Below are 26,627 nucleotides of genomic sequence, written 5' to 3' on the forward strand. Positions count from 1 at the left end.
GGAAAGGGAAAATAATCAGCTGCGAGGCTATCCTATAGGATGCGTTCAACTCTGCTAATTAGAAATAGCAAGAATTACCCGCCGCGGAAAGAACTGAGTTGTCAATGACAGCCAATGGAGCTGTTTCCACTTGAACTCTTGAGAAAGATTCTTATTCATTATTTTCATCGCTGAGCACAACCTCAGTGGGGACTGGGGAGGGTTTCTGTTCTCAGGACTGAACTGCTTTCCCACCCACTTGCTCTTGTAACTCAGCAGTGTTGGGGTTCATCTACACTCTAGACCCTGGCCCGGAGCTTTCTGTCTGTTAAGGAAAAGCCTTATGGTTGATTTCCTTTCTAGTCTTCAGTTTAATGGCCACCATCCTGACCTCTGCCTGGGGGCAACCGGAACAATGAACTCGGACGGAGGAGGACTGACAGATTGGCCTTTTTTTCTTTCTTTCTTTTTCTTTTTTTTAAATTTATTTGTCAGAGACAGAATGGCAGGCAGAGGCAGAGGGAGAAGCAGGCTCCCCGCCGAGCAAGGAGCCCCATGTGGGACTTGATCCCGGGACGCTGAGATCATGACCTGAGCACAAGGCAACTGCTTAACGAACTGAGCCACCCAGGTGTCCCCAGATTGGCCTCTTGATGCAAGGCTGTATCCTAGTGGTGAGCTCTTTTAATTAGGGTGACCTGCTTTAGAGCTGTCATTCAGGTGTAATTATTAATAGCACCCCTCCCCACACTCCAAATTGTCCCATTTGGGATTATAAATTATATGGTCACCCTACTTAAAATGGGGTTAATTCTTCCCTTTCTCGGACAGGGATGGCACAGCAGGAGTCTGATGCAGACCCTGGCGACGGTCTTTCCATGATGAGGTGTTTTTTTTTTTTTTTTTTACCTTCCTGCCTTTGCTGTTACTCTGGAAAGGGCGCAGAATTTCCTTTTTTCATCCTGGCATGGCTTAATATATCTGACTCTTGACCATTTGGGTTTGCTGGCTAGAGTCAAAAAGGAGCATCTTTTAGCCAGGCTGTAATTTGTTCCTTCCTGCTTCTGAAGAGGCCGGTTTCAACATGAGCCTGTCTTTTTCTTTGGAATATTTATAAACACTGCAAGCAGTCCAAGGGCTGACATTTGTCCGTCAAGACCTCTAAAACTCCACCTTTGAAATGCTGGGACCTGGAGACGTTTTATTCGGTGTTTTTGATGACCTGCATCACCAAGATTTCTAATTCCCCAGCCTGGGACAGAGGGATCCTTCCACCTCTCACCCTTCTTCAGCTTCACTAGCTGCCCACTGGAGGATCTGCACTCTAACACCCCATACTCCACTGTAGAGAACCCTCTTGGCTGCAAGACATGGAACGGAAGTCAAAATAGCTTAAGTCCCAAAGGGAATGTTCTGGCTCATCTAACAAAATATCTAGGGTTACCTTGCCTTCAGAAGTGATCAAACAATAACGTAAGGATTTGCTGGTGCGTGGTGTTCTCCACCTCCGTCTCTGTATGTCTGTACGTTGCATGTGCGTGTGTGTGCGCGTGTGTGCGTGTGTGTGCGCACACGCCCACCTTTCTCAGCTTTGCTTCTTTTAGTAGCTGATCCTTTGTACAGCAATGGAACAAGGTAGTTGGTAGGTGATGATTATGCACCCACCACTGAAGCAGAGCCCCTCTCAAAATGGTAAGGGCTAAGCTGGAAAGGGGATTGTTTCCCCAAAGGTGTTGTTACCACAAAAGCGGGAGGGCGGGGGAGGATGGATGCTTGTATAGGTAAGGAAACAACAGGTGTCCACCTCATGCTTGTTAAAACATGGAGGCAAATCTCTCCAGGTTCAATTCCCATTTTGAAAAGTAAGGATGAGTATAGTTACCTATTCTATCTCAAAGTGAAGGGAAAAAAAGGCAAGGGTAAAATATTTTCTTATTTAAAAAAAAAAATTATTTATTTATTTATTTATTTATTTGACAGAGAGAGAAAGAGCAGTGGGAGCAGCAGGAGAGGGAGAAGCAGGCTTCCCACTGAGCAGGGAGCCCAGTGTGGGGCTGGATCCCAGGATGCTGGGATCATGACCTGAGCCAAAGGCAGCTACTTAACTGACTGAGCTACCCATTCACTTAATTAAATATTCACTTAATTAAAAAATTAAACACATAGGCTGGGAAGTTAAGGCTTTTCTGAAGTTGCTGTGTGCCTTGGAATCTGCTGTAGAATTGGAAATCTTGACCTCCATCCTGGAACATCAGGGAGCCCTTGTGTCCCTCCCCTCACTCCCTACTCCCTCCCTGAGGGCTTGAAGGGCGGGGGAGGATGCATGACGACAAGGAAAGGAATGTCATTTCTGTCTGGTCTCAGGCTCTGCCCATATTAGCTGGGAATGTGCAATTTATTAATGTCGATCTGAGCATCTTCAGCAATGATATGTCACAGGAATTAGTTAATTCAACAAGTATTTGTTGAATGCCTGATTTCTTCTCCTTTCTCTCTCCTCTGCCTTCACCCTCTGCCTCTCTCCTAGACCTTTCCCATCAGCTTTCAAGCATCCCCAAGGAGCTCTCATCTTAAAAACTAAACAAACAGAAAGCCCACAAACAGAAATCGTCTTCCCCTTAGACCTTACTTCCTTCCCAGTTACCACCCCCTTTGCAACCAAATTTCACACACGGAGTGTCCCTATTTACTACTTGTGTTTCCGGGCCTCTCTTGTTCCCATTCCTGATTTCGCCTGAACAAAAGAGTTTATGCAAAGAGTGAGACCCTCTGAGAACACAAACCTCTATGTACGGCTCTTTTATAGCACTTAAATGTTATGTGGTAATTGTCTGTGTGATGTCAGCTGGAGTAGGAACTTTTTTTTTAAAGTAGGCTCTACACCCAGCATGGGGCCCAGGAGTATGAACTTCTTGAGGGTTAAGACAGAGCTTACGCAGTAAATGTCTTACAGTGGAACGTTAACATATGTCTACTCTGGGCATGGTGACTAATGTGTAGTAAGTGTTAAACAGATCCCTACTGAAGTCACCAGTTAACCGGGGTTGGCAACAAAAGAGAGAGACGGTTTTGGTATGGGAGGGAGGTGAGTGAAATTTTAGGCATCTTGAGCTAACTTAGAAACGTAGGAGGAGAATGAGAAGAGTGTGCTATATTGGAAGGCAGAAAATAGCTCTGCTGAGGGCATAGCAGGCCATGTTAAATGCTATAGCAAGTGTTTCCTCTTTTCAAGCTGAACACTACAAGAGGTCGCTGGGTTTGCCAAATGATTATCAATTATCTTTTTTCTTTTTCTTGGTGGTGGTGGAGGAAGGGACAGTTTTATTAGAATGTTACCAGACTGGGGCACCTGGGTGGCTCAGTGGGTTAAAGCTCAGGTCATGATCCCAGGGTCCTGGGATCAAGCCCCACATTGGGCTCTCTGCTCAGCAGGGAGCCTGCTTCCCTCTCTCTCTGCCTGCCTCTCTGCCTACTTGTGATCTCTGTCAAATAAATAAATAAAATCTTAAAAAAAAAAAAAGAATGTTACCAGACTGCAAACCCTTAGGAAGCAGTGATTTGCAGGGTCCCCCAAATGCAAAGATGACACAAAAATTAATTTAGGTGGACAGTCAACAGGGAGACATGCAATGGGAACTTCGGGGAGGTAGCTGGTGACATCTGCACACTTCTCACCATCGCTACACCTTAAATGGATCCAGCCCATCTTATCCCTGTGGTTAAGTATCTCAAGAGAAAGAACTAGAACCGCAACGTGGATGCACTTTTCTTAAGTGCACATTGAATGTGCACATGCGCATTTGAAATGTGAGAGACCGAATGGATAGGCACGGTCATTATGACCCTCTTTCTGGTTACATTTCAAACACATTTTAGAGCATGTTGGAACTCTTCCTTTCCTAGCTCCGTTCATTACATTCTGATCACCCTCCCTAAGGAGAGAGCACTGCTTTTCCTAAGTCTCCATGTGGCCCTTCCCTGATTTTTCCCATGAGTGTCCTGGGTATGCAATTCCAGAATTAGACAGGAATTTGAGGAGGACTCCTGAGATAGGCTGGGCTGGAAGTGGAGTTCTCTCTTATAGCCAATGCCCAATGTTCCTAAACCCCTGATACAGATGACCATCGCGTCTGTTTGTAAGGCGGACGAAACCAAATCCTAAAGGCGAACAAGAGAAAGAGAAACAGAAATTCCAGCATGCTCCTAAGGCTGCAGCACAGGTTGTTTTGTTGTTGTTGTTGTTTTACCTGTCTTGGAGTTAATTCATGCAATTTGTCTTCAATCTCTTAATTTAATTACTTTTCTTGAAAACACGCCTGGGACAAGGCCAACATGGGAGAGAGCAATGTCACGGGGTCAGGATCTGGAAACAAAACAGGTCTTACGGTTTTAAGGATGAGCACCCAAATCTTAAGGAACCTGAATTCCTGGTGAGCAGTCAAGTTCTTTATACCGCCCCCAGCAGGATTCCGGCGGTTTAAAAAAGACAAGGAAAAAGAAAAAGAAATCTATTGAAAAAACAAGTCAACTCAAAAAGAACCCACCCCAAACTTCCCCCATCCGAAGAAATGGCAGCTCTCACCGCGGAGTCCTCCGGCACCCCGCGACAGCTCAGCTACAGGCCACCAGCTGCGGGGGCGGCCGTGTTCGGGAGAGCGGAGTCGCGCTCGGCGGGGCCGCGGGGCGGGGCGGGGCTGCGGGGCGGGGCCGTGGGGCGGGGCCGGGCCCAGGGCTAGACGCCCCTGCGGCTCCCAGTCCTGGAGCGCGAGAGAAGGAGCGAGCGCGTGTCCTCGCGTGCGGAGTGCGCGTGTGGCTGGGGAAGCCTCCGCGCCCGCTGCCCTGGTGGCAGGAAGTCCCCGGGAACTACAAATCGAGGCATGCTGGGAACATTCCCCTGCTCCTCCCAGGAAATGTCCTTTGTCCAGCCCTACAGGAAGCCCCAGTGAGGAGTCAGCCGGGCAGCCAGCCAGCCAGCCAGCCCGCGGCCGCTGCAGACGCCGCCGCCGCAGCAGCAGCACAAGGGCAGACGCGGCGCGGGACTCCGGCCGGGGCGCGTGCTGCACTCGCTTCTCGCCGCCGCGCAGGTAGGAGCGTGGCTGCGGCGGGGCTCTCGAGCGGCTGGGATTGGTCGGGCACCCGACCCGACCGCTGCGGGGATGGACTGTGCGCCCGCGAGCGGGTGGCGGAGAGGCTGGGCGAAGTTGTGCGGCGCGCGCTGGACCGCTGTCCGCTCCCCCGGGGCGCAGGGGCCCCGCGCGCGTGGGGTGCTCTTGCGGCCCCGAACCCGGGCTGAGCTCCCTCCGGGGTCTGTGGCGAGGGGCGGGGAAGAGGCGGCTGAGACGCTAGGGAGGAGGGGGCAGAACGGCGAAGGCGGGTGGGACCGTCCCGCCGACCACCGAAGGGGGCATCCGAGACCCTCGGAAAAACGAAGCCCAGGGAGGAGCTTGGAAGGCAAGGAGAAGGTGAAGGGCTTTGTGTGCAGCTGCGGACAGGGACCGAGTGTGCTTCCCTTCCCTTGTCTGTCTGCGCCCCCAGCCCGACTCGAGGCTGGAGGGGTGGGGGTGGGGCACTTCAAGGAGGGGCGGCGGGTCCTCTTGGGTCCCTGTGCTATGTGTTCCTCCTCTGCCCTCTCCGCTGCATTCTAGCCGACTCACATCAGCGGCTTGGGCTGCCATCAGACTGGGCAAATGGCACAATAAGGATGAGTGGGTGGGAAGATGGGCAGCAGCTCGTCGCCCCGTTGATCTGTGGTGGACTTCCCAACCCCAGATGTCCATGTCTGCCGGTGGCGGGTAGCGGGACAAAGCTGATACATTCACCCAAGGATAATGCTGTGAGTGGAGGCATGGGGGTGAGACGCGTGTTGGGAGGAGAGGGCGAGTGAGAAGAGGTTGAGGTGGGAGAGCAGCGGCCGCAGGGGCGCTGAGTGTACCTATGAGCCAGTGTACATTCTGGCCAGGCTTCGAGAATAGGGTTACCACTTCCTCTGGGACTTTCCACGATTTTCCTTTTTCCTCACTGTCCCCCCCACCCCAGGAGTGAATCACTCATCCCTTGCTGCAAGGAGCGGTAGGCTGGGTTCAATTTGGGCTTGTTGTATTCCCGCTTTTATAGCGGACTTATTTGTCTCTTACCTGGGGTTGGGGGTGACATGAATACGCCGCATCCCCTCTGGCCTTATGCTCTTCCCTGGGGGACTGAGGGTGTGGTGAAGGTGGTTGGATAATGGCTAGCAAGTTAATAGTCTTTGAGGAGCTGTGATGGATGAGTGGGCAACTTTGAACACGGCCCAAGTGTTATTGCTGTATCTGAACTCACTTGACCAAGGTCTCTGGTTCTCCTTTTCCCCTTCCCGTCTTTTTTTTTTTTTTTTTTTTTTTTTTAATGCCGTACCCAGATGGTTACCTCTTTCTCTTAACAAGACAATACATGGATATTAGTTAATGTGGAATTTATTTTAAGAGCCAGATGGACCTTTAAAAATGACACTTGGTGGTGAGACAGGAGCACCCAAGGCTCATGGTTAAGGAGGAGGTAGTAGGGCAGAGCCCTACACCTTGTATAAAGGGTTTGTAGGGAGAAACACACTGTTTACACTGATTTCTGTAGGAGAAATGAAACTTCTGAAGGTAAGGTAAGAATGGGGGGTTGAGGGAGAAACCCAGGTGTCCAGGCTGAGGGCCTGAAGATGGCAAAATAAAGGGGAAAAGCTCTGTCAGTTTGGAAGATGATTTCGAGTTGAAACATCTTGGCTGTGTGTGCGTGTGCAAATGTTGGAGGTGGAGGTTGTTGTTGGGGGAGAATTTGATGTCAGAATTCCAGCTGGGCCCCCAAAGAGAATAAGATGGCACCAGAGTGAAGCAGAATCATAAAAGGGAAGTCAGGCCACCCTTTACATTACACACAAAGGGAAACATTGATGGCCTTCAAAAACCATTGGGATTAAGGAGGTGAATGGAAACAAATCAGACTGGGGCAAACGAGCTGGTGCAGCTGGCGTGAGGCGGTGGCATGAAGCTGACCTCACCGAAGGTTGTATGACTAAGGCCGATGGAGTTGCATCACATTTCCTCCCCCACCCCACCCCCCAAAAAGCTCCTTGGATTTCCTCAGAATCTACGTGTTTGCCTCATTTCTAGCATCTGGCTAAGGGAAAGAGAAAGGGCAAAAATTGATGGTAAGAGGATAAATTAAGACAAGAAAGATATTGCCTGCTCATGGAGGGTGGGAACCCCTTCCCCCAAAACTGCAGAGCCGTTTTAAGAGGTCTGGAGCCTGAAGCTCTGCCAGTGCTATGTGGGCTTTTCTTTGGATCTAAGATCCGATTTCTTTTCCTTCTCCCCCCACCCCCACCCCTCCTGAACAGGTTTCTTAGCACTATGTAATGTTAATGTACTCAGTATAGTTACCTCCTTAGCTGGGCATACAAAACCTTTCACGGTTCTGGGCCCACCTATTTCCATTGGATCCAGGGCACCCCAAAATACCTACCCATTCTTGCAACAAACAGCTCCCCATTTCCAGACACCACAGATAGACTTCTCCCAGTGTCTCCACCGCGTTGAATTCCATGCTTGTTTGGCATCCCTGCACAACCTCTGATTAGTTTCTGCAAATCCTTGCCTATCTGATGTAGCACCCATCTAGAAGGCTTCCCAGACCTCCCAGTGAGAGTTCATCCCATCCGCATGGTACTTTGTATGCTTGGGATGCCTCCTACCTCTGTTCGTCCTTGTGATAGCTAGATGTTAATTTTATGCCCTTGGGACTGTAAACCCCTTGAGGGTAATGGCTTTCTCTACCTGGTGTTTTATACCTAGCAGTGCAGAACAGATGTTTCTTTGAAATGCATGAGTAAATGAGGAATGAGTGAAAGAATGCATATGTCTTAATTTATCTCTTTCCTTTTTCTATAAAAAAGGGGTGAAGCCTTTCTCAGACCTGTGAGGATTCCTCGCAGTTGTGAATCGAAGTCATCTGGGTCATGAGAGTCTCTGGTGCTTTTCCATGTGCTCCTGGATTAAGAGGCCCTAAAAGGATCCATCACAGTGTCTAATACAACGACACTCATTAAAAGTTTGTTGAATAAGTTCTTTGCCAGCCTATGTTTTCGAACTCTTATAGACAGGGTACGGAATCGATTAATCCCAGGTGGGTAATTAGTGAGTTTCCGCCTGGCTCCTGGACTGAAGAAGGTGACTGTTCTCTCTCAGTTGTGCAGGTGAGATGTACTTTCTAGAAAGCAGCACCAACAAAGGCTGCCCTGGTATTGGGCCATGAAACCACTGACATCTGTCATGTTGCTTTGATTTTTATAGTCCAAGCCATCTACCAGGATTAAAATGTTGTATGTAAAAGTGCAAGGCAGATCAGACTCTCAGATTTTCCCCAAAGGTGCTGCTGTTCTGTAATCCCTCACTTAACCCTCACTGGACAGCTTTTTGTGCTGCTTTTTGCACTTGATGACAGCAGCAGTTAACTGTTTATTGAACATCTATGTATCGACTATTGAACTGGGTAATTTCCATACATTGCCCTAATCTGATGATTTATGTAGTATTCTCTCCATTGAATAATTGAGGAAATGGAGGGTCAGAGGGAAGTTAAGAAATTTGCTCTAAGTCCCAGTTTCTGATCTGGAAATAGGCTGGAAATTTGGGTCTGTTGACTCCCAATCCTGTTCAGAATAGGTGGATCTTTGCTTACCCTGGGAGAATATTGCCAGGTCTCCCTTCCTTTTTCCTCTGAGATCTTTCACTTTCCAAATTTCCTACCGGGAACATTGTTGGGTTTTTAAATTCATCCTACTAGATCTCATTCTTAAAGGCACTGGTTTTTCATAAATTCGTTCTTCTTATGCCCTTAAGCTCCCATGGGTGTCCGTTCGAAAGCTCAGGTTCAGAACCCCTAATAAGATCTTTGAGCACAGAACTGTTTGCCTGGAATAAGATCTTTGAGCACAGAACTGTTTGCCTGGAATAAGATCTTTGAGCACAGAACTGTTTGCCTGGAATAAGATCTTTGAGCACAGAACTGTTTGCCTGGAATCCTTTTCCTTTCTCTCCTAGCCTATCTGAATTCTTTCTGTTCCTCCCTCCCGGCCAAGTCTTACCGTTTCTAAGCCGCCTTTCTTGACACTCCAGGTCACATGCAGCCTCTCGAATTTTTTGCGTTGTCTGAAATACCTGGAGCTCAGTGTCTTCCCAATGAACACAAACCTGAATAAGCCCGCACCCCATATGGGAACATTTGCATATTCCCTGTTCATGGCAGGAACTGTATGTCCAGAACACAGCCTGGCATACAGTGGACCTTCAGGAACTGAGTTGAGTTGACCATAAATTGGTAATGACTGACAGTGCAGAAATGTAGACATGAAACATCATTTGCATGTTGACAGTTTGGGAGACAGGTCAGAGGGATCGTTTTCTTAGTTAATTTTCATGTGACTGCCACAAGAAATAAGCACCTTCTGGGAGCCTGGGTGACTTAGTCAGTTGAGCGTCCAACTCTTGATCTCAGCTCAGGTCTTGGTCTTGGGGTCGTGGTTCAAGCCCCATGTTCAACTCCATGCCCAATTTAAAAAATCAAAAATAAACAAACAAACAAACAAATAAAAAGCACCTTCTGGAAATATGCCAAAGCAGACCTGTGTGTTGCTGAGTTTCCCGAGCTTGAGGTTGACTCAGACATCACTGTTAAGTGCTTATGGTGTTTTATTGAGATAGTATGGGGGGGGGGCTGGCCTCAATGCCTGCCCCCTTGATGTCGTGCCCACCTCTCCATAATCTTGTAGGAAGGGCCTTTTGTTGCACATCTGAGAAAATCAGAAGTTTCCTTCTGCAGAAACAGTTTGGGGAGGCAAGAGGTAAGGCTAAGGTGAGGAAGGAATTAATTCCTTTTTTTACCTCTGGGGGAGTAGCATCACTTGGGTGGGATATGGGTTTGGGCGTTATTGTATCATGTATTAATGGGGAAGGTAGAAAGGTCAGCCGGCTTCTCCTTTCTGGTAGAAAGGTGCTTACCCACCACAAGAGGCTGAATCCAACTCCAGAGGCTGACTGTGCCACCTTTTCCCCTAACCTCAAGGCAACACAGCACTTTGGAAGCCTGCATACAAACACAGTGTGCTGTGGGTTGTCCTTAAGCACATGAGCCATTTTAACGGCAAATGGGATAGTAGTTGCCATTCCTGCATTTGTTCAGCCATTCACTGTGTATCTATAGCCTGGCAACAGTGTTACAGCTAGGTGTGGGGAAGGACATGTGCAAGTCTTCGTGTCCCTTCCTGCAAAGGGTGAAGTGTGCATCTTATATATATCCCTATAGGTGCAGCTTTAATTTGCTAAAACGTATGTAGTTAGGGAGGAAGGGCGTACTTGTATTCTGAGAGGCATTTTAAAGATTTTATTTATTTATTTGAGAGACAAGAGATCTCAAGTAGGCAGAGAGGTAGGCAGAGAGAGAGGGAAGCAGGCTCCCTGACAAGCAGAGAGCCCGATGTGGGGCTCTGTCCCAGGACCCTGGGATCATGACCTGAGCCCAAGGCAGAGGCCCTAACCCACTGAGCTATCCAGGCGCCCCCTGAGAGGCATTTTAGATATGTATTGCCTTCCAAGAACTTTTCTTAGGGTCATATCCTAAGTTAGAAAACAGGAACCATTCTACCTGGGTCTTATTAATAATAAATGTGTCACTTTCATCGTTTCGGTGCTGTGCATATTCAAGTGGTTAGCACACCTTTGATGCCTGATAACAGTTAGGCAGGGCACCACTGGAAGAACATACTGCCCTTTGTTGCCCCCTGGCCCCCCTGCCCCCCGCAACCTGGGAACCTTTGTATATTTCAAATAATCACTGTTATTTTCTTTCATAGTCTTTTTTCTCTTTTTTTTGATAATCTCTTAGGCAAGTATCAGCAGTGATTTCTGTTAGCAGTAGGTGGTTTTGAGAGCAGTAGATTTTGGGGGTACCTGGGTGGCTCAGTTAAGCATCTGCCTTTGGCTCAGGTCATGCTCTCAGAGTCCTGGGATCAAGGGCCCAGTGGGGCTCCCTGCTCAGTGGGGAGCCCGCTTCTCCCTCTCTCTTTGTCCCTCTGCCTGCTCATGCTCTCTTTCTCTCAAATAAATAAATAAAATGTTTTTTAATAAGTGGATTTTGGGGGCACCTGGGTGGCTCAGTGGGTTAAGCCCCTGCCTTCGGCTCAGGTCATGATCTCAGGGTCCTGGGATCGAGTCCCACATTGGGCTCTCTGCTCAGTGGGGAGCCTGCTTCCCTCCCTCTCTCTGCCTGCCTCTCTGCCTGCCTCTCTGCCTACTTGTACTCTCTCTCCGTCAAATAAATAAATAAAATCTTAAAAAAAAAAAAAGTGGATTTTTAAGATTATTTCATTAGAATGTAACCTCCACAGAACAGAACCCAGAATAATGGGTAGTAACACATGGTAAATGTTCAGTAACTGTTGAGCGAATGAATGTTATATTTTAAAAATATTTCATTTTGATTTTTTCCCAATAGTGCGTCATTGCCAGTTTTCTACAGTGAGTTGTGGCACAGGGTGGGTGCTTATGTGCTCTATAAGCAGAGGAAATAGATACAATTTTGTAAAAGGTAGCCTTTATTAATAGAGCAGTTTTAGGTTCACAGCAAGATTGGGCACAAAGTACAGAGAGTCCCAGTGTGGTCTATGGCCGTAAAAATGTACAGCCTGCCCCTTTATCAACCTCCCATATCAGAGTGGTGTGTTAAATCCATGAACCCATATTGACACATCATTATCACCCAAAGTCCGTAGTGCATTTTAGTGCATTTTGGGGTTGTACATTCCATGACGGTTTTGACAAATATGTAATGGCATGCGTCTACCACCCTAGTATCATACGGAATAGTTTCATGGCCCTAAAACATCCTCTGTGCTCCACCTGTTCATCCTTCTCTCCCCTCTAACTCCTGGCAAACACTGTTCTTTTTTACCATCTCCATAGTTGGCCTTTTCCAGAAGGTCATATAGTTGGAATCATAGTGTATGTAGATGTAGCCTTTTCAGATAGGCTTCTTTCACTTAGTAAGAGACATTAAGGTCCTCCCATGGCTTGTCATGACTTGCTAGCTCATTTCTCATTAATTAACTCTGAATAATATTCTGTTTTCTAGAGGTACGGCAATTTGTCCATTGATCTCTTGAAGGACATCTGGGTTGTTTCCAAATATTGGTGATGATGCATCAAGCTGCTGTAAACCTCCACATGCTGGTTTTAAGTGTAGACAGAAGTTTTCAGCTCATTTCTATAAATATCAAGGAGTGAGAATATTGGATTATAGGGGGTAAAATGCTTATTTAGTTTTGTAAGAAACTGCCAATCTCTCTTCCGAAGTGGCTGTCCCATTTTGCGTTCTCAGCAGCAGTAAGAGAGAGTTCCTGTTCCTTCGCATCCTCACCAGCATCTGGTATTGCCAATGTTCTAAGTTTTTTTGCTATTCTGATAACTGTGTGGTGGTATGTCATTGTTGTTTTAATGCGTAGATCCCTAATGACATATAACATTGAACAGTTTTTCATAAGGCTTTTTTGCCATCTATCGATCTTTGGTGAGCTGTCTGTTTAGATCTGTTGCCCTTTTTTAAGTCAAGTCATTCATTTTCTTACTGTTAAATGTTAAGGGTTCTTAACATATTTTGGATAACAGTTCTGTATCGGATGTGTCTTTATATTTTCTCACAGTCTGTGGTTTGTCTTCTCATTCTCTTGATACTTTTTTTTTAATATATATATGAAATTTTCCCTTTTTTTTTCTTTTTGATGAGTGTATGATGCCAGTTCTTTTTTTTTTTTTAAGATTTTCATTCATTTATTTGACACACACAGATCAGAAGTAGGCAGAGAGGCAGGCAGAGAGAGGGGGAAGCAGGCTCCCGCTGAGCAGAGAGCCCGATGTGGGGCTTGATCCCAGGACCCCGGGATCATGACCTGAGTCGAAGGCAGAGGCCTTAACCCACTGAGCCACCCAGGGATCCCTGCCAGATCTGTTTTAATGTAAAACCAGCCTACCCCAGAAATGAGAAATCACATGTGAAATAAACCTGAAGAAATGCTCCCCTGCTTTTTTTCTTTTTTTAAAAATAAGGTAAATGTCAGTTGAATTCTACAAAACTGTGGCCTCAGTCTGGATTAGCTTGGGGGCACTTGCTATGAGGAACTCTTTAATTTCTGTTTCCCTATTCGCTACTAGGTATTGTGTGTATTGATTGAATTGGTGGTTTGGTGACTCTTTCTGGTCACCTATTTTCTGTAGAGCATGTACCCTTTTTACAAATTCCTTCAAGAGCCTATGTGTGTCTCAGAGCTTAATGCTGGACCCTTAGGAAAAGGGTTTTTTAGGCTGATTGCTTGTAGGTCAGAAGAGAAATCAAGACATGCATGCCCTTCCTATTATACTAGTAAGAAAACCAAGCCAAAACACAAAACTCTTGAAAACTGCCAGAGGGTAAGCTTTGGTCTGAGTGGACACTTTCAGTGTTGAGTATCAGGTTCTCCTGTGTTTGATGGTGCTTGCTGTTCTACCTTCCCACCCCAACCACACAACTTCTCAAGTTATTAGTCTCTTTTTCGTTCATGGCTTAATTTATGTTAGTTCTAGTCCTGTCTTTCCTCCAGGGATGAGAGAGAAGCAGCTGTCCTGTCAGGCTGGCAGAGTCTAGTGGCGTTTCCTACCTTAAATACAAACACAGCTCTGTGCCACCTCTGTTCTCTGCAGAGCTGAACTGGATGTTAAAATCTTCGAGTGGAGGGGAAGATACCCACAGGACAATTGGATGCAAATAAGGGGTGCTGGCGTTGGGCCAAGGGATGCAGGATTCTTTTTCAAGAACATTCTGTCTTAACTTCTGAAGCTAATCACCACTTTCTATCATGTCTACTTATTTAGCAGGATAATTAAGCATGCTTGGCTCTTGGTGCTGACAGGTTATTGGATCCTTTTAGGAGAGCTAGGTTGTTTCCAGGGCTCTGCCTTACCTGGCGTGATCTTGGCCACATCACTACATTTCCTGATCTTATTAGCTCTTCCTGTTGAGACCGAGGGAGAGAAATAAGTACACCTAATTTTACCCATTTCAAGGAATAATTGAGGGCTCATTATGTGGGGGATAACCAAAGTGAGTAAATAAGTCTGTTCCCAACAGGAGCTGACAGTTGGGAGGTGGGACAGAGAGAGGACAAACAAGATGCAAATTATTGTAACTCTGATTATATTTTAAAAACTAATATCAGACAGAACAAGATAAGGAAAAGTACCTCAAAGAAGTCATACAAAGTGAAACAGTAATACTTCTCTCTGAGCACCTAACAGTAATCTTTATAGAGTAGATACAGTTGTGACCCATTTTACAGATGAAAAAACCCCACCAAGGCTCGAAGAGATTGAGGAACTTGCTTAAGATTGTAGAGTTAGAGGCTGGATTCATGCAGGTGGTGTGGCTCCAGAATCCAAGTTTTTACCACTCCGGGTGTTGCTTCCCTCCAGGAAAGGACAGACTGCCTCATGCCGTTCTGAGAAGGAAGAGCATGGCTAGAGAGGAAAAACCCTGGGAACTTTCTTGGGGGTCATAAAGCAGTCCCTTTGGCCTGAGGTTAGCTGATTAGAGGTTAGGGAGAGGTAAGAGAGTCTTGGGCTACATTGTTGAGGAATTGGAGTTTGTGCTTCTTTGAAGGCTGTCAGTCAGAGGTTTCTGAACAAGAGGAATTAATGGAGGGGCAGCTGTGTTTTAACATGGATCCAACGGTGGTTGAGTAGATGCCTGTAACTGGCAAGAGTGTCTGTGGCAGTGATAGTGGCTACAGAAAAAGAAAGTAAAAGGAAGGCCTGGGCAGTTGATTTGATTGAAAAGGGTGAGGAAGGGTCAGTCAGACTCAAGGGTTTTGAGCCTCCCCACAAGTAAAGACAAAGAGGCATTAACAGAAATGGGCACTGTGAGGAGCTGATTTGTAATAAAGATTCAGAAAAGAACTACTGGGTTTTTTTGGTGTGATACGGGTCAGATTACAATTGGAAATGACAAATGGAAATTCATTTAGTCTTCACAATGGCCTTTGAATGTCACTTGTTTTTCTCATCACATAGATGAGAAAACTATGCCTAAAGAGCTAAATTAGCTATTAATTTAGCTAAAACTAGCTAAAGAGCTAAATAACTGTCCTGGGGCATATGACATGTAGGTGGTAAACTTCTGCTTGAACCCGGGTCTGTTGATGCCTCCTGTCCTGTGTCCCATGTGTTGTGCAGGGCAACACCTCAGGATGAGGAGGGGTATTAAAGCTCCTCATTGTGGTGCTTGGTGCATCATTAGAAACAGGGACATGGGGTGCATATTGGGGCTGGGGGCAAGAGGTTCAAATTATCGAGGTCTCTGGATAGAGGTGTTTATTCAAAACTAGGGAAAGTGGCTGGACGATTGTAGGGTGAGAAAGAAGAAAATGTAAACAAGAATCTTGGGGGTTGACTTATTTTAGGAGTTAAGAGAAGGCAAAGTGGTAGGTGATCACGAGAAGGACTGGCACCGTGTAATAACGTGGATGCTCAGGAAGGAGAGAATTTCCAAGGAAAGTGTCTCAACAGGATTTCTGCCGTCACTTACCAAATCCCCTGTTTTGTATGCCAAGCACTTTATAGTGTTGATGGTGTTAACTTTAAAAATGAAAGTCACTTATTTCACTAGCAAAATGGGTTTATTTGGGAAAAGTAGAGAAATGTAATTTGAGACCTGAAAGCTATGGCAAAACCATAGGCAAGTCCAAGCAACAAGGGAGAGGAACATTATTTTACAGAGAAAAAGGAAGTGGAGAAAGGTCGTTTTGAATGCCATCAGCAGCAGAAAAGCCCAAGTCGAGGGTGATGACTGTTTCTTATTGGCTGAGTTACAGGGTAGTTGATTTCTTTTTTTTTTTTTAACCAGTTTATTTATTTATTTATTTATTTAAATTTATTTTTTATTTTCAGCATAACAGTATTCATTATTTTTGCACCACACCCAGTGTTCCATGCAATCTGTGCCCTCTATAATACCCACCACCTGGTACCCCGACCTCCCACCCCCCACCCCTTCAAAACCCTCAGATTATTTTTCAGAGTCCATAGTCTCTCATGGTTCACCTCCCCTTCCAATTTCCCCCAACTCCCTTCTCCTCTCTATCTCCCCATGTCGTCCATGCTATTTGTTATGCTCCACAAATAAGTGAAGCCATATGATAATTGACTCTCTCTGCTTGACTTACTTCACTCAGCATAATCTCTTCCAGTCCCGTCCATGTTGTTACAAAAGTTGGGTATTCATCCTTTCTGATGGAGGCATAAGACTCCATAATGTATATGGACCACATCTTCCTTATCCGTTGAAGGGCATCGTGGTTTTTTCCACAGTTTGGCGACCGTGGCCATTGCTGCTATAAACATTGGGGTATAGATGGCCCTTCTTTTCACTACATCTGTATCTTTGGGGTAAATACCCAGTAGTGCAATTGCAGGGTTATAGGGAAATTCTATTTTTAATTTCTTGAGGAACCTCCACACTGCTCTCCAAAGAGGCTGCACCAACTTGCATTCCCACCAACAGTGGAAGAGGGTTCCCCTTTCTCCACATCCCCTCCAACACATGTTGTTTCCCGTTCTGCTAATTTTGGCCATTCTAACTGGTGTTAAGGTGGTATCTCAATGTGGTTTTTATTTGAATCTCCCTGATGGCTAGTGATGATGAACACTTTTTCATGTGTCTGATAGCCATTAGTATGTCTTCATTGGAGAAGTGTGTGTCCATATCTTCTGCTCATTTTTTGATATGATTATCTGTTTTGTGTGTGTTGAGTTTGAGGAGTTCTTTATAGATCCTGGATATCAACCTTTTGTCTGTACTGTCATTTGCAAATATCTTCTCCCATTCCATGGGTTGCCTCTTTGTTTTGTTGACTGTTTCCTTTGCTGTACAGAAGCTTTTGATTTTGATGAAGTCCCAAAAGTTCATTTTCGCTTTTGTTTCCTTTGCCTTTGGAGACATTATCTTGAAAGAAGTTGCTGTGGCTGATATCAAAGAGATTACTGCCTATGTTCTCCTCTAGGATTCTGATGGATTCCTGTCTCACGTTGAGATCTTTTACCCATTTTGAGTTTATCTTTGTGTACGGTGTAAGAGAATGGTCGAGTTTCATTCTTCTACATATAGCTGCCCAGTTTTCCCAGCACCATTTAAGAGAGACTGTCTTTTTTCCATTGTATATTTTTTCCTGTTTTGTCGAAGATTATTTGACCTTAGAGTTGATGGTCCATATCTGGGCTCTCTACTCTGTTCCACTGGTCTATGTGTCTGTTTTTATGCCAGTACCATGCTGTCTTGGTGATCACAGCTTTGTAGTAAAGCTTGAAATCAGGTAAGGGGATGCTAGGGTAGTTGATTTCTTGCAGGAGATACAATGTAAGTCTTTCTCTGTCTGGGTCTGAAATTGACAGTGCTTCCTTTGACTGACCTGAGTAGCATGGCTGTCTCTTTGAGCCTGCCCTCCAGACTAGACTTTAGCGAGGTTTCCCTTTACTAATTTTCACAATGGCAAGATCAGAGGAGAAGAAACTGGGTGGATTTGGAAGTTTGAAAATTATAGCCGGTACTGATGTGAGCCTGACTCCGGAAATGTTAGCGATGAGTACTGTGTGCTGAGACGGCGAACACCTGGGAAGCCCACAGTTAACTGGGAAACTGCTAGGTGTGGTGATGCTGAAGCAGTTTATCAGGGCTCAGTGGCATTGATCCCTCCTTTTCCCAGGAGACTGTGAGGCTTGTTGGCCAAAAAAATGGCACTGCAGAAGGGAATGTAATAGAGTTTGATCATTGGTTTGGGGCATTTAAAAGATGATATTGTGAGGGAAAAGTGTCCCTTCTTAGAGTTTCATAGTTTGATGGAAAAATGTCTTTTAAAATTCTTTTAAAATGGCATAACCAATACTAATTCTTCCGGTTGATGGCTTCCTGGGCTTTCTTTTCTCTCTAACCCTCTCTCTCATGAAGACTTTTCTTTCAGAGGCTGTACCAAGGATGTGGACTTATTAACTGTTTACCATAACTTAACTCCATTAAGTCAAAGCTAATTCAAATGACTGCTTTGTTCTGGCCAACAAGATGTCTGTTTTGTCGAAGAAAAACAGTTAAATCTGAGACCATTTCAAAGCATCCCATGAAGATAAGTTTGAAGAACATTTTCTGTGTTTTTTGAGAGGAAAGATAATTAAAATAGAAAGAAAAACTAGGAGTCTGGGAGGGAACAGGAAAATAGGAAGAAAGAGGGTAGCGTCCTTGAAATGTTACATCGGTAAATCCAGAGCACTAAACCCATAAATATGACAGAGCTGGCTGGCAGACTTCCGTGCAGCGGAGATTGAACTTCCACAGAATCACATAACCTGGATGGTAGTCACAGTTCTCCCACCAGCTGACTGACTACTTTTGTGAATTCAAACAAGCTACTGATTTTCCCCTAGACCTCTTTTTCCTTACTGGTGAAATGAGGGATCCTTTAGGGGTGCCTGGGTGGCTCAGTTGGTTGAGTGTCTGCCTTTGGTCCAGGTCATGATCGCAGGGTCCTGGGATCGAGCTCTGCTCGGTGGGGACCCTGCTTCTCCTTCTTCCTCCGCCTGCCATTCCCCTGCTTATTCCCTCCCCGCCCCCACTGTTGAATAAATAAATAAGATCTTTAAAAAAGGGGGGGGGGTGTCTGAGTGGCTCAGTCCATTGGGCTCTGCCTTTGACTCCGGTCATGATCTCAGGGTCCTGGGATTGAGCCCCACACTGGGCTCCCAGCCTGCTTCTCCCTCTCTCGCTCCCCCTGCTTGTGCTCTCTTGGTCTCTCTGTCAAATAAATAAGTAAAAAAATCTTTAAAACAGAAACTGAGGGAATCCTTTAAAGACATTTTCAATTTTTTATTCAAAAAAATACCGTGAGAGTGTCTCAGGATCTGTGGATATTGTCTCTTCAGCAAAATTGAGCTTGTGGTTGGCCTGCTTCCACCACCTGGGAATGCAGAGCTATGCAGGAGCACAAAGATGTAATAGAAAAAAGGGTGAATCGGAGCAACTGTATTCATTGTAATGGGTCATGGTGAAGGTGTATGGCGGGCTAGGTTTTTTTACTTGCCATTAGGTGTGAACCAGGGCTCCTTACGTTGGTTTTTTTTTTTATACTCCCAGAATCCCCTTTCTCACCTGGGAATTTCCAAGTTATTATTTGTAGGTTGGATGACTGCGCGAACACTTTGAAGATTGGTTAGGAATGAGTTGGCGACTTCGGCCAGATTTTAGTTCTTTTTCCTTTGAGAAAAGGAGGGTTAGCTAACAAAGCATTTTGTGTCCTGGGAAGGTAACAGCTTGATTAATGTGCTTTGACTCACTGCCCAAGTAAGCAGCTGATGGGAGCCATAAACCCAGGGTCAAACTTGTATAAATTAGCTTCATCCCAGAGACACAGTGTGTTAGAAGCTTGAAGAGCTTCTTAAGGCCTCTTAGTGCCCCTGCCATGTGACACAGGTGATTAGGAAGTGAAAGGCAGGTGAGGTAATGCTCGGCCGTGGGGGCAAGCAGGAGTGCTTCAGCCAAGCACCAGAGCTGCGTGGGGTTGAAGAGAAAGGGGATTGGGACAGAAGGTTCTCGATGTCAGTGATTTCAGCTCGAGTCTGCCCTTAACTGGCACATTCATGGGTAATTCACTGAATCTTTCTGAGTCTCCGTTGCCTGGTGCATCTATGAAATAGGGTCCTGGATGAGACAAACCCATCAGGCAGGTTGCTGCTCCCCTCATTCTGCTGTAGCCCCTATTTGAAATTAACTGCTGTTTTTGTCTCTGCTACCACCTCATTTGGGATTTACTGTCAGTATCTTCTCTTCTCTACCAACCCACCAGAAGATTTCTTGGCATATAGTGGTGCATTGGGCTCTTATCCCTCTTCCTGAAAGTCACTGTGGATTTCTGAAATACTGTGCTAGGGAATGTATTGTGAGTCCTCTGTAGCAACGGGGGAATTGCCGGGTTTTTGTTTTGTTTGTATGCCATGAATCCTTTCAGAGTCCAAAGGAAAGAAAGCTGTGGGTCTTCTATTCAGAAGACAGTTTCTACAGACACCTTCATGTAAGGTTTCAGAGAGTTCGTGGACTCTGAACGCCCTCAGGCTAAGAACCCACGCACAAGGAAGATATCATTATTCTGTTTCTGAGCTTGTACAGGACTGCTGCTCTCTCCAGGGAATCCTAGGCGCTGGAGGTAAAGGGGACGTAAGGAACCCAAAGGGCCTGCGCCTCACGAATGACTTAGGAACTATGGTATTCGAGCAGCGGATGAGGCCTGGACACCAGAGTCTCCTTGAGACAAGTGTGCCACTTCCTGGATGAAGCTGTGACCCGTGACGAGTTCTCTGCGTCCTTTGCTAAAACAGATGGTATCTGTGAACTTCCGGTTTCCAACCTAAAGTGGAAACATGCTACCTTCTTGCCGCTCTCTTTGTAATGTGGGGTGAGTAGATTTGGGTGGCATTTCTCTGAGAAGGACACTCTCTAAATTTAAAAGTTGTCAGTTTGGGCTAGTAAAGTAATTCATGTTCATCGCATGGAGATCACTAATTACTGTTTTCATAAATCACTAGTTTTCATAAATCACTAGTTACTGTATTAACTTCCTGTTCACCAACACACACCCTAACATTGTTCATGCCTTTAGAAGATCATTCTGTGGATGACCGATTATCAATGTATTCAATCTGTTGGATACCTCACGTTATTTCGTCGGTGTGACTCCTGGGGATAAAGCATTCCTCTTACAGACTGGTCAGGACCTCAACCCCTAGCCAGGTTTATTTCCCCCTTTTGTCTTGGGTATAAAGTTGCCGAACTAATGGTGGAAATAAATAAGCACCAGCTATGGCGCGATCCTCTTTTGAGTTCTTTGGGAATACAAAAGTAGGTGAAAGTGGAAACTGTTTTCTCATTCTTTTTTGCATGTAGCGGCTATTGTTCTGTCTCATAAAAAGAAAAAATGTCTCAAAAGCATTGAAGTTAAGGTCTTTAATCTCTTCACCCCACTGTCTCTGCCCCCAGTTCTCCTGGGCTCAACTCAGTATCGAGCATTGTCATCAGTCCTGATTCGGTGTACTCTAAAAGCGAGCTAGTTCTTTGGTGGAAGTCACTGACCATCGATCACAGCCTGTTCAGAAATTAAGTGAATCTGATCAACCTCAGTTTCAGAAACAAGAATGTATGTTTTCTATTTTAAAATTTATTAGTAGCTTTTCTAGCAATCACAGGAGTAGAGGACAACCACGAACACCGATCAGCTTCAACAGTAATCAGTGGCTGGCCATCTTGTTTCTTCCGCATCCCTGCTCACTCTCCTTTGTCCTAGAATTCCAGACATTTCGTTTCAAATAAGGCAAGTTCCAGACATGCCATTTCACCTGTAAATTTCATTACGTATACCTTTACCTTTGTAAATTGATTCCCAACACCAACGCCTTAAAAAAATGAACAAGTTTCTTACTATCCAATATCTAATCAACATTTGCAATTTCCTGACTGCCTTATAATTTGTTTTTGTACTTCAGTCGAACTGGGATTCAAATACTCTGCGTTGATGTTGGTGGATACATCTCAAGTATTTTGACATACAGTTTTCCTTCCTTTATGTTTCTTGCTCCTTTTCTCATCACTGTTGATGTGTCTCCTATGGTTCTCCTGTAGTTCTGTGATCTGGGTTTTGCTGATAATGTTATTTTCAAGGAAATAAGAATAACACAAGTATGTAATTTTTAAAAAGGTGGTTTTTCGTGTATGTAAATGTTTCACTTTGTGCTGAAAAACAGCCTAGCTCTAAAGAGTTTACAGTTTAACTAGGCAGGGAAATGGAAGCATCGGGAGATGTCTCTACATTTTTATTTTTCCTTTCTCTCTGTTGGAAGACACCTTGGCCGATTATATACAGAGGTGTTACTTACCCACTGCTGAAATGAACTGGGCGGAAACGCCAGCCATCCTTCATCAACAACACCAAACAGATATTTTGGGCAGAGAAATGGAAGAGCAGTTTTGCCTGTTGAATTTGTAGAGGAAAACGTGGGTGATTGAACGTATGCATCAAACCCTTTGGTCCCAATCCTCCTCTCTCCCTTTGAAGGTGTGGTAGGCATTCCCTTGAGGACTGTTCATTCCAGAGGAAATATGATCACAGAATCATTTAGGGTGGAAAAGACTTGCTGAGGTCACCTGGCCCCATCTGGTAACCTTAACAAGAATTCTAGCATCAACTCTTCAGAAGGAGGCTGTTTGTTAACAACTTCCTTATCCCACATACAGCTGCTGTACATTCTAGGTGGGCTCTCTGCCTTGTCCTCCAGTGAAACAGATCATTAGATGGTGTGTGTGTGTCTCTGCAGTGGGAGTGTTGTTTGTACCCATATATGTGTCATTGTAGCTCTTTGGGTAAGATTAATTTTGATTCTTTCCTACTGTTTGTACAGTGCATACACACCCAGTTCAACTATATATAGGAATAGTTTTTATAAAAAGGAAGATGTTTTTAGTAAGTAAATTTTGACTTATGATGGCATTATTGTGGATTTATTGTGTGTAATGATTAATTTTATGCATCAACAATTTTATGCTGAGCCACTAGGTACACAGATTCTTGATCTAACATTCTGGGTGTTCCTGCAACAGAGTTTTGGGATGGGATTAACATTAAAATTGGTAGGTTTGAGTAAAGCAGATGGCTCTCCATAATATGAGTGGGCCTCATCCAATCAGTTGAAGGCCTGACTAGAACAAGAAGATTGATTTCCCTAAGTAAGGAGGAATTCTCCAGCAGAAGGGCCTCAAAGTATTAGTTTTTATGGCTCTCCAGCCTACTGGCCCTCTGTGTAGATTTTGGACTTGTCAGTCTCCATAATCCCATGGGCCAGTCTCTTAATAGTGACTCTCTTTCTATATGCACATCCTGTTGGTTTTGTTTCTCTAGAGAATGCTGACAAATGGTGTGGAGGGGGGAAAAAAGCAAGTCAGTATATGTCCTGGATTTATCTCGCTGGCTGTTTTTTGTTTGTTTTGTTAAGATTTTATTTATGTGAGAGAGAGAATGAGAGATTTGAGAGCATGAGAGGGGAGAAGGTCAGAGGGAGAAGCCGACTCCCTGCCAAGCAGGGAGCTGAATACGGGACTCGATCAAGGGATTCCAGGATCATCACCTGAGCTGAAGGCAGTCGCTTAACCAACTGCGCCACCCAGGTGCCCTGGCTGCCTCTTTTTGAAGTGGTGTTTTCTATTAAAGAGATGGAAAGATCATTGGAGAGGCCATGAGAAAATTGAGATTTTGACCTGACGTCTTCTAGCAAGCTGTCTTTTGGTTCCTGACCCTGTCATTTTCCCTTTCCGAGCCTCACTTTCCCGTCTGTAGGAGTTTGAGCTAAGGGATTTCCAGCTCGATGATTCCATGAGATAACAAATGTTGAACATTTGAGCGAGCTACCGAGGAGGCATCTGAAGGCAGTTCTCCCGAGGACTGCCCAAGGACTACATCAGAAAAAAAAGCCAAGGATGGATATATACAGTAGTGGTGGTGGTACAAGGCCAAGCACAGTGATGAAAAAAACCATGACAAGAAAGGATGCTCTGCACATCGAGTAGGACATTCCAATTGGTTCGTTGTAAAACATGGAGGAGTAAATGTCCGCATGAGAACCTGTAGCTTCTGTGCCTTCTCCTCGAAGGGCAGATGGTCTCACTTTGAGGGCACCCAGAATCTGTCTCTGAATTGGAGGAATGCTTTTTTTTTTTTGCAGCAGAGTAGGGTGGTGGTGAAGTCTTGACAGCTGTGACAAGCTCTGAGGCCCTCTGGCCAAACTGAGGGGCCCCTAGCACAACCAACAGACAGGAAATGCCTGACCCCAAGGACATCTGTGCTATTCTTGACCCAAGAGATTGGAAGGCGTCTCAGACTAGCTCTGGCCAGTGGGATTGTCTATTGATTTCTCTGTTGCCTTGGTTTGAGCCTGTCTCTCTTTTTCAACTTGGGCTTTCCCCTCCAGGTAAAAAAGCGGTAACCACAAGGAGGAAACCGTATTATTTTAGCTTCTCCTGTCTGGTGAGTACTCAGTATTTAGCTGCAGTAATCTTTTGGCTTTCTGTAAGAAATTAATGTTCACCTCATGTGGCAGTCTGCCACTGGTCAGGTTGGCATTTTGGGTTGGACAGTCTGGGTGTGTGACTGGGGAAATCAGCTGCCCCCTTTGGATGTGGACACACTCTCCTTGATCACTGGAGGCATGCAGGCAAATAATGGTGAGGTGGATTTCTTTGCCTCTGGGGTTCTTTCCAACCACAGGCTCATCATGAGGAGGCAGGACCCTGATGGGCATCTCCCCAGAGAGGCTAGTGCTGGTTGACTGTTTACTCAGTTGGTGCTGAGGACTGACAAATGATTAACCCCATGGAATCCCTGGTTAGACCCCAGTTATGGTCATGAGTTCAGCCTTTTGAACTGCAGACTAAAATTGTTTTTCCAGCATTCTCCCCAGTTGGCGTCCCTGCCCGTTCCTGCCCAGCCTCTGCTATGGAAACCCTCCCCAGGGAGCAAGTGGTGCGCCTGGGGGGCGTGGGAAGTGAAGGCTGGAGGCCTCAGTCGGCTGCTGCGGGGTAGGCGGGGAGGCTGCCTAGCCCTAGCTGAGGTAAGGAAAGCACTCTGGAGAGGATAGGGAGACAGGAAAGGCACTGCAGCCTGGAGGAGGCGGAGTGGGAGCTGCTCCTGGCCCTCTGCCCAGCTGCTTCCTTCCCGTGACATGACAGCCCCGTCGGCCTGGCTCCTGGCCACCTGGCAGTGGCCGTGGCACATGACTCCCCCACTGGACCGGCCAGGAGTCTGTCGGCAGAGGGCTGTGCGCAGGCCAACCCCTCCACCTGCCAGGGCCCTAGGTGGGCCATGCTCCGCTCCCCCGGCCCCGAGAGCTCAGCGTGCCCTTCCCGGGCAGCAGTGCCAAGGCAAGGGGCCTGGACACGCTGGCCGGAATCCTTAGGGTACCTAGGAGCTGTGTCACTGGGAGCTCATCTGCCGAGCTCTGTGAGCTGTGGTGTTCGTTATGTGTAGACCTGGGTAGATGGCACTCCGTGTTTACTTCCCTGATTTACTGGATTATTGGAGTCAAATGAGCTGCAGCGCCCAGGGGGAGGCCGCCTCACAGCAGGAGCCTGGGAGCACCTCGTGCTACTCCACCTACCCTGGCCAGAGGTGGCATGACCATGTGGGGTCCTGCGCCAGAGGCCCTGGAGAACCATGGCCAGCACTCTTTCTTTCAAGAAGGTGGGGGAGTGACCTGGGTTTGTCTGCCCCAGCCTGCTCCCAGAAGTGCGGTTGACTCCATAAATTGGTGGGGCCCTCGCTTTTGGAAAAGAGCTAGGTTTTGCACATAGCTGCAAAGGGGGCCACTGTGAAAATGTACTGGTACACTGTGGTTAAATGCTAGTTCTGGCCCTGCTCCTGGCTTCACTTCCTTTCCCCCCACCTCATTGCCTCAGTACCTCCTTCCAGCATACTTTATCCCGTTTACTTCTATGGCATTGTCTTCACATTGATCTGATTAATCGTTCCATTGGGGTTGAATTTGTCTAGAAGGCACTTAAGCATTTTCCTAGTAACTTTCTAGGGTAATGAACATGACTCTTCTTTGAGTTGGGAGACATGGGGTGGAAAGAGGAGACATGAAAATATTGCAAATTCTAGAAACTAGGATTTAAGCAGTCTTTGCAGAGATAACTGATCCCACCCTGGAGTGATCTGTACCCAAGGAGAAAGGTGTGGTGGGGGGCGGGGGCAGGGAAATGGGGGTGGACACTCGGGGCGTTCATATCTCTGCTGTGCTAGTTGAGTAAACATGAAGATGTCTAATGACACTGACAGTGATGTCCCCTTAGATTACCTCTCTCCTGCATGTCATATGACAAGCCAGAAGAGGCCTTGGGTCCATTCAGACTGAACCTCCTCATGGAACAGAAGCCCAGAGGGGGCAAATACTCAAAGTCACACAGCCCAGGGGCTGTGCTAGTCAGAAACAGGGGCTCCTTCCTCCCCATTGCTGCTAGTTCAATGATTAGCGTTAGATGCAGGATTCATCGGGTCTGCCTCACTGCCTCCACCCCCTTAAATTTCTGTCTCTTCTGCAGGGGTGGACAGGATATCCCCTACAGTGGAGTCTGGGTTTATGGAATACCTCATTCAGCTCGCTTGTACTTTCTGAATGCAGGTTGTATTATCCACATCTCCAAACCACTATGGGACTGCACCTTCTTCCCTCACCCTCTGCTGGCTCTTGTGTCCGCAAGGTGGGCTGTTCATTATAAAGTCTTGAGTAGTGAGGCCACAGGAAATTGCGATGTACTTGCCAAAGGCTCTTCTTGGTGAATAGCCGTGAGCTTCAGTTTAGGAGGGGTATGTGTGTGCATATAATTTTTTATATCAAGAAGTTCGCGTAAGTTTCCTAACATTATAACTACTGTTTACTGTCACTATGCCTACTGCTTTTCCTAATCTTATAGGATATAAGCAACAATCTGAGGGGTTTGAAGCAGCACGGGGTGGGAGGTTG

General features: G+C 46.0%; 1 protein-coding gene across 1 annotated transcript in view; it reads left to right on the plus strand.

The window, feature by feature from the left end:
- The first annotated feature begins 4,717 nt into the window (after window positions 1-4,717).
- Window positions 4,718-26,627, plus strand: part of ZNF697 (zinc finger protein 697) — a 32,448-nt gene continuing 10,538 nt past the window's right edge. The window contains exon 1 of the mRNA XM_004771042.3: window positions 4,718-5,063. The gene's annotated coding sequence lies outside the window, so the exon portion shown is untranslated. The remainder of the gene's footprint in view (window positions 5,064-26,627) is intronic.

This window comes from Mustela putorius, unplaced genomic scaffold, assembly GCF_011764305.1.
Source record: "Mustela putorius furo isolate JIRA1106 unplaced genomic scaffold, ASM1176430v1.1 tig00000585_pilon_pilon_pilon, whole genome shotgun sequence".
NCBI classification, from domain to species: domain Eukaryota; kingdom Metazoa; phylum Chordata; class Mammalia; order Carnivora; family Mustelidae; genus Mustela; species Mustela putorius.